Source organism: Spermophilus citellus (genome assembly GCF_964194105.1).
Source record: "Spermophilus citellus genome assembly, chromosome: 6".
In the NCBI taxonomy this organism is placed as follows: domain Eukaryota; kingdom Metazoa; phylum Chordata; class Mammalia; order Rodentia; family Sciuridae; genus Spermophilus; species Spermophilus citellus.
The window spans coordinates 99,181,283-99,194,146 of NC_138187.1; positions in this window are offsets into that span (position 1 = coordinate 99,181,283).

The window sequence follows — 12,864 nt, forward strand, 5'->3', positions numbered from 1 at the left end:
GAGGGAGGCTGGGGGAATTTTCTTCTTTCTGTGTAACAGGAAGAATGAACAGACTTATTTCAAAGAGAAGCTGGCCTTGTGAAGCCCACCGAGGCAGCAAGCATGCCATCAGCCTGGAGGAGACCATCTCTATTCCATTCTTGTCTCTTCTTGGTCCAGCTGTTCTCACCTCACACCAAGGTCAGCAGTTTCTGGGTAGATTCCCCCCCACCCCCCGGGGTCTTCCTGCCCTGTCCGTTTTCCATCAGAGAGCAGCCAGCTCATCCAGGGAAATGGATTCCCTCTTCTTGCTCTCTTCCTTCTCACCTGTTCCCCCTCCTCCCAACTCCCCCATCTCCCCCACCCCTCCCCAGCTCTGGGTCCATGTCAGAGGCCTGAGAATATCCCAGCATGGCCCTTACCACGCTTCTGACCTGGCTTCCAAACTAGCACCAGTAAGGGCCATAGTCAAGGTTGAGCCTTGTCCCTAACTCAGTTCCTGGCACTGAATCTGACCCTCCTTAACACCCACTGTGGGCCCTTGCCTGACTTTCAGGAACACCCACGGCTGGTTGAAACCTGCCTTTGCTAATTACTGCAGGCTCACCAAGAGGGAGTGTCTGCCTTCTCCCGAGCAGGCCTTGTTCTCTCCATACCAAAGCTCCTTCCCATTCACTGGTTTCCTAATCTCATTCTGGTTCTCCTTCCAGTCTTGCTCCAGCCCATCTCCTCTCAAAGTCTCACTTCTGCCCTCTCAGTGTCTGCCAGGATCTTCTGCTGCTTCTGGAAACTTCTTGTGCACCTGTCTCCTCACCTAGTTCAACTAAAGTCAGTACCCTTCACCCTTGGCCAAAAGAACCTGTCTAGACTGCTGCTGACCGCTGATGGAGGCCACTCACTGGGGTGGAGGTGATTGGCTTGGGTGTGCCAGGTTTGATTACCAAGCTGTGGATCCATTTCTTGTGCAGGTCGCACCTCTAGGGAGGGCCTGAACCTGACCAGGAGGTTCAGCCACCCAGCTTTCCCCTGCTGCCCTGCTTCTGCTTCCTGACTTCCCTCCAGGACACGAGGTGGACAGCCCAGAGGCCCTGTTGCTGCTCGCTTAAAGATCAAGTCAGGCCCCTGCACCCTCAGACAGCTTTGGGGTCCTCAGAATCACCCACAGTTCATGAAGCAAAATAGCAGGGTTTAAGCAAACTGCTACTGTACACAGGAAAGTGTCGGGAATAAGAAAATTGGGTTCGTTTTCCTCCTTGTGACTAAATTTCAGTGGCTCTGAATCCTGCCCAGGCAATATGCAGTTTGGTATGCAGGACCTCAACACATCTTAACCCAAGCACTGCTTTATCAGTAGATACTCCTGAAGATGACCAGCCTGTACCTTTTCCTCACTTCAAGAGAAATATGGAGTTCCCTGCTGAATGAATGAATGGATCTGACCTCGGGTGTTTCACCTTTGACTTTCTGTGTTCTCAGGATTTACTAATGCAAGATGTCGCAAGCAGAGTGACTTTCCTTGGTCTTGGTCCATGCCTCAGGGGCCAGCCAACACTGAAGAATGCAGAGCAGCTGACGAGAGACAGGCATCTCTGTCTTTGAGGTGATGGCAGGAGTCATGGCTTGGTATTTCTCCTCCCTCTGTGCTTGAGGTGTCCAAGGTGACACAAGCCAGCTGAAGGCAGGACAGGAAGAGGATGGCTGAGGACCTTGCTGAGGGTCTTTTTGAGCAAATAGGGAGAAGGTGGCTTGCTCAGCTGAGAAACGGAGGCAGTTGTGTGAACGTGGGAGAGATGTCTGGTCTCTGGGTCTGCAGTGGCCCATTGCATGCCAATCAGGGCAGGGCACTCAACCCCACCAGTGTGGCCTTCAGCTATTACAAAACAAGGCCACTGCCTCTGCCCAGCTAGAAGGAGGCCTGGGCTGGTGACTCATTCCTACTCATGGAGAATCTGCAATGCTCCAGTTCTCCGAGCCTTGTCTCCCATGGGCTGAGTCTCCTCTATCAGGACAGTCGCAGAGTTAAGTAGCCGAGAGGAAAAACCTGGGTGCCGGTGAAGAGGAGACTCCCCAGCAGTGGTTCTTCCCCATCCCCCCATCCCCCACCTCTCTCACCCCAATCACCAACTTTAACTGTCTTGAAACGTTTGGGCCATTTGTCACCCCTTGGAAGCTGCTTGGCCATTGAGCTCCGCCTTTGGACTGAGTGATAAGAAAGCAAGGTGAAGGCTGCCTTCCTTACCTCCTTGAGCTGAGCTGGGAATCTGTGTCTGTGAACAATGGAGAGGGCACTTGGTTATTCCTCACATAGTAATGACAGACTCAGTTCAGGGAGCAATGCTCCCGAGGGCTGTGTCCATACATGGACAGACCAGTTCTGTCCCCAGCAGCCCAAAATCTAGGGTGCTCTACTTAGGTTTTTGAAGAGAAGAGGAATCTTTTTGAGAGCTGGGGGTGTCCTCCTAAACTGCTGAAGCCTGTGCCTGTTTAATGGCCAAGCTGTCAGCTGGGCCTCTCAGGGCCAAGGCTGCAGATCCCAGTTCTGCACCTAAGGCTTGCTGGTCTGGTGACCCTGTCAACTGGGCACCCAACTGCAGCCAAAGCCCCCTGCACTCCCCATCAAGGCCCATGGCTGCCCAGCTTCCCTGATCCCTGGAGGTCTAGCTAGACTAGTCCCTGGATGGAAACAAACTATGTCTTTTGCTCAGTGGCCCCTGGGAAATCTGTACTTTTCACTGGGCTCCAGGAGCTGCAGGAACCTGCCTGGCCCTGGATTCTGCCCAGCACCTGGCATCCTGAAGTTCTGCCTGGGCTCCTCCCAGCCCTAGTCTAAGCCTGCGTGAGCTGACATTGGCTAGCCAGTCCGGCCTCACCCGGGATCCCTGTTTGGCTTGGCCTTTGTCAAGGAGGCAGTGAGCTTACAGAACTGGAGTTAAGCAAGAGCTTCCCCAGGGCGCATTCCTGCCCACAGCCTTGAATCTGGCTTCTCAGGCAGGATGTGTGGCTCCGGCCCTGTTCCTGTGGATCCCTAATCATGGTGGCATCCATACACAGGTTTCCATCTTTCCCTGGTGTTCCTCCTAGAGGAAGGAGCAAGCCAGATGTGGGCTGTGCCTGGGAACACTTGCCCTGACTGAACTCTCAGAAGGCCCCTGCAGCCCCCTGGAGCCACACTGGGTCCTTGCGCCCGTCTGAATGGGCTTGGCCAAGTGCTCTTTGGCTGGAAATGGGCAAGAGCTTGACGCTAGGGTGGTTTAAATTTCAGAAAGACAGGATATGGCAGAATGTTTGAAGCTGGGGCTTATAACAATCAAAAAGAGCCTTCTGGGTCACCCTGGCAGCTCTGCTCGACTTCACCCACGTTTCTCAGATCACCTTGTGTATCCGAGGGTGGCGTCTGATTATTTTTGCTTGTGTGTTAGAAGCACTCATGACAGACAGTCCAACTTGCTCGCCTTCTCTGGAGCAAACCAAACAGCCCAGGCTGAAGCAAGTGGCTATTACTGAATCTCACAAGTTCGGAGGTGGTAAGCCGTGAATGACCACTCTGGTCTCCGCTTTTACCTGAGGTCCTAGCACCTGGCAGGGACCACCAGGGGGATTTGCCAAGGACAAGCCTGTTTAAGTCCATTCCAGTGTAATTATGAAAATACCCCAGTGATTTTTTTCACAGAAGTGAAAGCTGGGCAGTGGCTTGTACCTGTAGAGGACCTCACACTCATTCTGGCCCTGTTCTTGCCGGTGTACAGAGCGTGGTGTGGGCTGGGAGGGGAAGTGGTCCATCCATGCTCATGCAGTGAGTCAGTGGCCGAACCATTTAAGGGAACCTAGGAGCTCTGACTCACTTGCTGCTCGCTCCTGACATTGCCCTGCTGAGGGGAGTAGAAGGGACAGGCTGAGTCAGTGGACAACACATAGGGCCAATGTGTGTGTAAGACGGTGAGAAGGAGACGGGTAACAGAAACCACCAGAAGACCAAAGCACCCTTGGTGCCTTGGCTGAAGTGCCAGGCCCGCGCCCCAGCACCAGAGGCCTTCAGATTTAATGGGGCAGGGGCAGAATGTGGGCACCCCACAGGTGGGCTCGGGACAAGCTGGGTGATGAGTGAAGGGTGGCACGGGCCCACATGGAGACAGAAAGTAGGAAGCAGGACAGTCAGGGCAGCTGCAGAGAGGAGGTAAATTGCTGCCCTCGCCGCACCCAGCTGTGGCGGAGGGTCCTCCAGGCACCTGGGCAGGGCACACAGGCTGCCTCCAACTCTACCTTACTTATCCAGCTAAGTGACAAGCTACCTTCTGCAAGAGGAAGCCTGCTGAGGAGAAAGGGGTGAGTCCAGCATGAAGGAAGGACGCGTGGGGACAAGGAGCAGAGGGGAGGAAGGCGAGAAACAAAGAACGTCTGCCCAACACCCTCATTCTCTCCCTTCCTCCCTCCCTCCCTCTTTCTTTCTTTCTTTCTTTCTTTCTTTCTTTCTTTCTTTTTTTCTTTCTTTCTTTTTATGGGAAAATGGTGAAACTCTTGCAAGTGGCGATTACAGAGGGTGGGAGGAGAGAAACCACAGCAATTTTTTTTTTCCCCAGGACCAAAAATATGTTTTTCCCCAAACTAAACAAAGTTAGATTGAGAAATTCAACACGATACCTTAGGGACCTGGTGGCTCCATGTGCCTTCCCACAGGCGCCGGCCGCAGGCTCTGATGGCTGCCCAGGGAGGAGAAGGGACATGCAGACATTCCAAGACCCAAACCGGGTCGCGGTTCTCTTTTGCAAGTAATGTCTGCCACCTCCTCTGAGGACAGTGCTCTGGGAAGCACCTTAGTGCGCTGGTAAGCCCCAGCCTGCCACCTGCCCAGCGGCCTCACCTGCTGGGGTCCTACAGCTCTGAGTCAGGCAAGATGGCACGTGCTCTTCTCCTGTTGGGGCCCGTGGACTGAGGTGGCTCCTGCTGGTACCTAAGAGGCGATTTTCCTCTGATGACACCCTGGGCAGAGTGCTTTAGTATCATTAAAGAAACAAAGGAATCCCCTAATTACAAGATGGAACTGCCTTCAAAGAGGAGCAGGAGGCCAAATTCTTGAGGAATTTGGTGCTGGGCCTGGGTGGTCCTGCTGGGATTAGTTCTTCAGTGGTTTGATTAAATGAAGCCATGCATTTCAGAGCTGCCTTGTTGTAGTTTTTGTTTAAAAAAAAAAAAAGTATGTCTGGGGATGTAGCTTGGCTTGCTTAGTATACACAAGGCCCTGGGTTCCATTCCCAGTGCGAGGGGGGGGGGGGAGTTATTCAACCTTCTTGCAAATTACAATGATTTCAAGTGAATTGAGAGTCAATCACTCAGCTCATCTCTCCCCTGACAGATGCAGTTTATGTGTTTGATGGCAGAAAACCCCGCCACACCCCCACCCAATCTCAGCAACTGCTCCATTGCATAATGTGGGGTCAAGTTTGCATTTACATGAAATTCTCACTCTCAACCATCTGATTTTTAACTCCCAGATCTAAATCTAGTCAGATCTTGTGTCTACAGACCCCTTTAATTAGTATGTTATCTCAAATTGTTCTTGAATTGAGGTGACTGTGTTTCTTATCTGTGGATCAAGAGGTCTTGGGCCACCTGCCCAGCCCTGGGGAAGCTGAGATTGCATGTGTGGAACAGCTCTCTCCTGGAGACCCTGTGGAGGTGAGTAGGGAGGCTCCCCCAACCCCATTCCCCATCTCAAATGGTAATCTGGGCCCTTGCCCATCTTGGAGGTTGGGGAGGAGTAGGCGCTCAGCTGTGGGACAGTGAGACTAGGAGGATTGTCCTCCCACGGCCCCGGGCACTTCTAAATAAAAGTGTGGAAGAACCCAGACAAAACTCCTGCTAGCTGTGCACATTGAGGATGAAGGAGGCAGGGCCTCACAGGGTATGAATATTCCACAGTAAATCTCACCTTTATATATATCCATAATGCACTAATTAAAATAAAAACTATTAATCAATAGAAGAAAGATAAGTAGAATAGAGGAAAGGGAAGCAGGATGGAGAAGGGGATGGAAAGGAAAAATCTTGGGGACAGAACTAGAGCAAATTATATTCTATGCTTGTATAATTGGGTCAAAATGAACCCAAATATTATGTATAACTCATATACTAATTAAAAAAATAATAATAATAAAAAGAGCCAGCCCCATGAGCCTTCGCCTTCTTGAACAGGTCTTCATGGGCCTGTGAACCGTATTTTCTCCGGGGGTACACCCAAAAGCACAACTCCTGAGCAGGGGTATGTTCAAGTTCAATTATAACAAGTAATAGCAAATTATTTGCCCAAATGACTGTGAAAACAAAAACAAACAGAGCCCCATCCCTAAACTCCCTTAGTCGTCCAAGTCCACAAAGAAGGGATTTTTTTTAATTCCACTTTTTTCCACTGGTAATTTCCCTTTTAAGAAAATTGTCTCTATTTAAGGTGTCCAACACCACATTTGGACACGCATAAAAAGTGAATTTGCTACATGGTCCAGCAAGTCAACACACCCAGCCTCTCACAGGAGTCTCTGGTGAGAGCACCCCAGCTACTCAGAGCAAATGTCTGGCACCTGCTGCAGCCCGTTAGCCACGGCCATCCTGCTGGGCATGGCTTGGCCGTCTCCAAGGGCCCCAGCTGCAGCTCTGTGACCTGGGCCTGCATCTCTCCATCCTGCCTCTCTGTGACTCTGGGAAGTGCAGGCCTACTGTCTTTTCTATGCATTCACATTTCTACTTGTTAAAGTTCCACACAAAAGAGACATCTGAGTGTTTAGTGCCTGGCCCATTTCACCCAGCACAGTGTCCTGAGGTTCACCACGCTGCCACAGGCTCAGTACAATTCCATCTCGCATCCCCGCCACGCAGCCTTTGTCCACCCACTGGGGCCTGCACGGGCGCTTGGGTTGCTCTACCCTCAGCTATGCAGACAGAGCTGCAGTGAGCACAGGGAGCAGCAGTCTCTGGGAGGAGCTGATCTCAGTTCCCTTGGCACACGCCCAGCAGAGGGACTGGGGGACACAGCACAACTCTGTTTTCAGTCGTTTGAGGAACCTCCATCCTGCTGTCCTTATGGTTGTACCGGTTTTCACTCCCAAGAGAGTACAGTCTCTTTTCTCCAGTGCTGGTTCTCTCTCATCTTTTTAATGACAGACACCCTAATGGATGTGAGGTGGCATCTCATTATGGTTTTGACTTGCATTTCCCCACTGATTAGTGATGCTGAATACCTGTTCTTACATCCTTTGGTCACTTGCACACTTTCTCTGGAGAAATATCTATTCAGGAGCTTTTGTTGTTTTGTTGGTACTGAGGATGGAACCCAGGAGCACTTAGCTACTGAGCTACATCCCAACACTTTTTATTTTTATTTCATTATTTTGAACAGGGTCTCACTAAGTTGCTGAGGCTGGCTTTGAACTTGCGATCATCCAGCCTCCGGAGACGCTGGAATTATAGATGTCTGCCACCATACCCGGCCCATGTTTTTACTGGATTTTTATGTTTATTGATGTATTTTTGTGATTGAGTGTTGTGAGTACACTGTATATTTAGTCACTAACCCTCTGTCGGAAAAATGGCTTGCAAGTGTTTTCTCCAGTCTGAAGGTTGTCCTTTCCTCTTGACTGTTTGCTTTGCTGTGGGGAAGCTTTGAGTCTGGCACAGTATCACCTGTTTTGCTTCTTACTTCCACTCATCTCTGACTTTTCACTGTGCCTGGGGATTGACTTGGACGATCAGAAAGCTAAAATGAAGTCATCCTGACATCAGTGCTATCACCCCATTGATAGATCTGCCAGTGGAGGCACAGAGACTAAGCCATTTGTCCCAGGCCACAGTGTTGGCAAGTGACAGAAGCAGTACCATTGGGCCCAGGCCCAGAGCGACCCCATAACCCGTGTGCAGTGCTGCTTCCCTTGCAAATGTTGGTATTGATAATATTGTCTCTGTTGCTGTTGTTGTTGTTGTTGTTGTTGTTTTTTAGGTGAAGTTGATTTTAAAAACATCCACTCTGTTGGTTTGCTGGGCTCCCGTAACAGTACCACAGACGGAGGGGCATAGCTGACAGCAGTGCTTTGCTGCAGGAGTGATGAAGTTTGTGTTCCAGAGCACTTTGTGCTTACCTCAGAGCATTGCACCACGAGTGAACAAAGGCGTTGGACAAAGGCATTGGAAAGTCGTGTGGAATCCAGTTATGAAATCCTATGAATTCCAGCAAAAGTCTAAAAAATTCTAAATATAAACTCCTTGTTACATTTAAGGAAATTTGTTACAGTGTTCAGAGTTTTTAGCTGCAGCCTTGAATCTGCTCTTGAGTTTGAATGGACTCTGAAAAGACAGATGTCAGCCTCCAGGCACCTTAGACCTCAGCATGGTGTTATTGGGAGGTGACAGGACACTTACTAGGTACAGGGCCTAGCAAAGGGTCTTCAGGTCACTGAGTGTGCCTTGAAGGGAACTGTGGGACCCCAGCCCCTTCTTCTTCCTTTCGACTCCTGGCCTTGAGCAGTTTTTCTCCTCTATGTGTCCCAACATGCTGTGCTACCCCGAGACCCAAACAGCAAGTCAGCGGATCACAGACCAAAGCTTCCAGAACAGCGAGGCCAATAAGACCTTTTCCCTTCATTTCGATGATCTCAGGTATCTGTTCCGGAAACTAACTGAAAGCTGATGGCACCCCACACCCCCACCAACAGTCATCACCCCAGGAGGAGGCAAGTCCAGAATGTGCTGAAAATGTTCACAGGTGCTGTTTGCACAAGGCCTGCCACAGGGCTGGGGTAAACAACACAATTTCTGCTGGTCAAACTTTAACGCATGGCAAACCTGCTGCTGCAAGGTACGCCACGTGACTTCTCTGCGTAAAGGCTCACATAAGCCATCTGGGCAGCAGAAACGGCACAGGGCCTAGGCCAGGGGCCACAGTGTGGGTCTCTGTGGCCCAGTGGTCATCTACTCAGGGTTCTGTGGCTCTCTGCAGCTGGCTTCTGCCTGCCTGGGGTAAACAAGACAAGTAGTAAATCAGGAGCCTCAGAGGATGGAATGTGAAGGTGTTTGGTGACCTAGGAATCCCAACTCATGGACCGTTAACACTCCTCCGTTTCTGCCAGGAAATCTGGAAGGACTGGCAGCTGCCCAGATAACTGTTTTGACCAATAGGATCTTAGGCAGAAATGGCCAGTCATGGAAAATGAGTCTTGTAGACCAATTGGGAAAGGAGATTAGTGAGCAGGGAGAGACAGCCTGAGCAAGACTGCAGAGGATGTTACTTTTCTGGAATCAGACTTTGCCTTTCACATACTGGGAACATTTTTATGAGCATAAAAATCACTGTAGGAGACTTGAAATACTTTCTCTCATGTCAGTTCAATTCATGAGCTATTCAAATTTCAAAACTTCAGGGTACTAAAAAATATACATCATCTGAATGTAATACTGCAATAACTAGTAACCAACCTCTGCCAAGGATGGGTGGAGAGGGGACCGTGCTCCATATAGTTTTTATTTACACAGAACTGAGCATTGCATAACCTCACATGTCCCCAAAATAGCTTAGAGACATGGAATTTTTAAAAAAAGAAGACTTAAGAAATACTTTTCTCAAACATATACTTTTATCTTAGGAGAAATAGCTCCCAGACCCCAAGTGAATGGTGTTTATAGTTATTGTACACCTATTCCAAACAGCATGAGTTTCTCACTTTCGTGCCGCTGGCAGTTCAGAAATTGATCATTAACAGTAAGGAGAGGGTCTCTCATAACCACACTTGCTAACAAGAAGCAACTGCTGATGGCCCAGAGGGGGAAACAGGAGTGTAAAAAGCAGAAGACACAAGAATTCCAAGTCACAGGAATTGGGATCCCTTGAATATCCCTGTCTGTCTGCCTTGTCTAAAGCCAGGATTTTACCCCACAATTGCAGAAGAGTTGGTTCTCAGTGTGGTCACTTCAAGACTGTAGGGGGGAAAGTCAAATAGTTTCCCATACTCTCAGAAAGCAGGAGAGGGTGATTACAATTTAGAAAGTTCTCTGCTCCAAATGCTTTTCTTCTTCCTCCCCTGTCCTCCCCTCTTTTTGTCCTCCCCTCCCCTCCACTTTTTCTTCTGAGACATGTAAGGGTCTAGAACAGCTCTCCAGGATGCCTCTGAGAAGACTTGTAGTCTTAGAGAGTGGTCTTGTGTCATTATGTGACAGTAGACAGATGCAGGGTCATTACCTGCTATGGGATCAATGCTCCTTCACACCCTTTAAGAATCACCCCACAGTTCCTAAGTTACGAACAGCTGAACTTCTGTTCAAGATACTTACTCGAAAGGAGGAGAAATGGGGGACACAGGAGAGGATGTCAGAATAAACAGGACCTCACCAGTGTGGTGGGTGGGAAAGGAGCCTTCAGACGCAAACAAGACTCACCATCTCATTTAGTTTTGCTTTTAGCCCAGCTCACAGACAGACTTCTGCAGCTGCTCATTATCATCAAGTACCCTTTCAAGTGCTGAAGAGCCAAAAGAAAAATCTCAGCCACCTTCCCACGTGGCACACAGAAATGTCACACATCCAGATCTTCTGAGAAAAGAAAGTTTGGCTACTGCAGCTCTGAGCGGCCTTGGTGGGCATCCTTCCTCCCACGCCCACTCATGTCCACGCGTGTGTGGGCACGCGCGCGCGCACACACACACACACACACACACACTCAAGCACATGCACACACAGGCACAGGCACTCGCCCCCTTGAAGATTAGGAGGTCTCTCCTATAGGGAGTGTGCAACATCCGCCATAGCTACTCCCCTCCTGGCTTCCTGCCAGCCACTCTGGGTTCAAGTCTTGCCCGTGTCCCTGTAAGGAAACCGAGGCTTGAGGAGTTTGGGTCAACTTCCTGAAAGTCACACGACTTGCAAACAGAGATGGGATTTGACATGAGGTCATTTATAACCACTTGGCCCTGCCACCTGCCAAGGAGTTTTAAACAGTTGTCCCTCCAGCTGCCCTGTGCGCCCAGTGGCAGAGATGGGTTGAAGAAAGTAGCCACTTTAGGAGTAACACCTGGTGCATGCAGAGGACCCTACTCCACACAGTAGCTGGGCACCAGGTGCCCCTTAAGGTTGGCAGCTAACCTGTCCCAGGGACACACAGGCAACCCAAGTCATGGACAGCAACAGGCCACAGATGATGCTGGATAGAGGTCTGTCCCCATATGGCCTCTGCAGCAGGGACTGCTATGTTTAGGAGCTGCTCTGTTCACAGGGATGTCTGCAGCAGTTAGTAAATTGTTTACAGTGAAGCCCAACTTTTCCAGTGGGAGGATCCCTGTAACCAAATCAAAAGACCAGGGCAGTGTGCTCTTACATAAACCATCACCTGTCACCAAACAGGTGACAAACAGCAGCTTCGCTCCACCCTCAATTTACATAAGGATGCAGCAAGCCCTTGACCCAATTATACAGGGCTTGGGCCAAGTGATCCTACTATTTTGAGATATTTACAAAATGCAGATAAGGCAATTGAAAAATAAAAATCGTAAATTGTAGAGAGAGATTGACTTCAGAAATTATCAGCCTGTCAACCTAAGCATATGGGGAAATACAGCAACCATTGATCAAAATATCAAGTTGTCAGCACTTAAACAGAATGCTCGGAAAGTACTGAGCTGTACAACCAAGTGACAAACCAAGCCCCATCTAACAAGATCCCTTCTGCCGCCAAATGGCAGATGCCAAAGTAGGATGGGTCCTGAGAGGAGCAGCAGGCTTGGCCTCTAAGCTTCAACAAGACCTGGGGGAGCACTTGGACCTGGGTCCTGGACCCTCGGGCAAAGGTAGACTCCCTGTGAGTGAGCGTGGGCAAGCTAGCCCAGCACCGTGGACATCGCGGGCACCAGACCACGGCTTCTCACCTTGTCCAACCCGGGAAGAATCTTTCCTCTGCTGGGTCCCCTGGCTCTGGGCACAGATGAGGTGGCCAGCAGTGAATGCTCAATAACACTGGTTGATTAGATAAGAAGAGCTCTGTGAACACCTGCTCCTGACTGAGCCATTAACACCTGAAATGTGTTCATTCGTGTATGCCACATCCACGTCCCTGCACTGCCGTCCCAATACCCCCACCACCCTGAAGCCCGAACACCACACCCAGACGTGCAGGGAGCGACCCTCTAGGGGAAGGGACCATACTTTAAAGCAATGGTTGTGACACCATAACTTTTTACATTATTATATCTCTGATTTTTGAAGCAATGTAGGCTCATTGTTTAAATTTCTGAATAATATGAAGAGTCAGATATAAACATCTCTACCTCATAATTCCCCTACTTAGAGACAATGAGTTAACATTTTGGTGTTTTTGCTTCTTTTTCATACACACACACACAGAGATTCATGTATATTTAAAGCTTCCTGGAATATTTGGCCATGTGTCTGTCTTTTCATAGACTGTTCCAGACGGGGCATTTTCATTGATCACAGCTATCTCTGGAAGCATGATTTTCACATATATCTGCACAGCATTCCATCATATGGATGGACTACGGTTTACTTAATCACTCCTATTTTTGGATGCTGGGTTTGTTTCCAACTTTTCCTGTATTTTAGAGTGCTTCATAGAATATGCTCATTCATAAATCATTCCACACACTTCCGATCTTTTTCTTAAGATAGATATCGAGCAGCGGGATTACTAGGGCACAGGCATACAAATACTTCTATGGCTCTTGTTCCATACTTCTTAACATATTTTAAAAATTCTCTTTAGAAACATTTAAGGATTAAGATCTAAAGGAAGTTATGGAATGAAATGACAGATTTGGCTTGGTTTCTAGCCCCAATCCCTCTGTCCCTTCATCCCAGACCAGTCGAGGTGTTGGCCACTGTTAGGGTTAGATTCCCCCT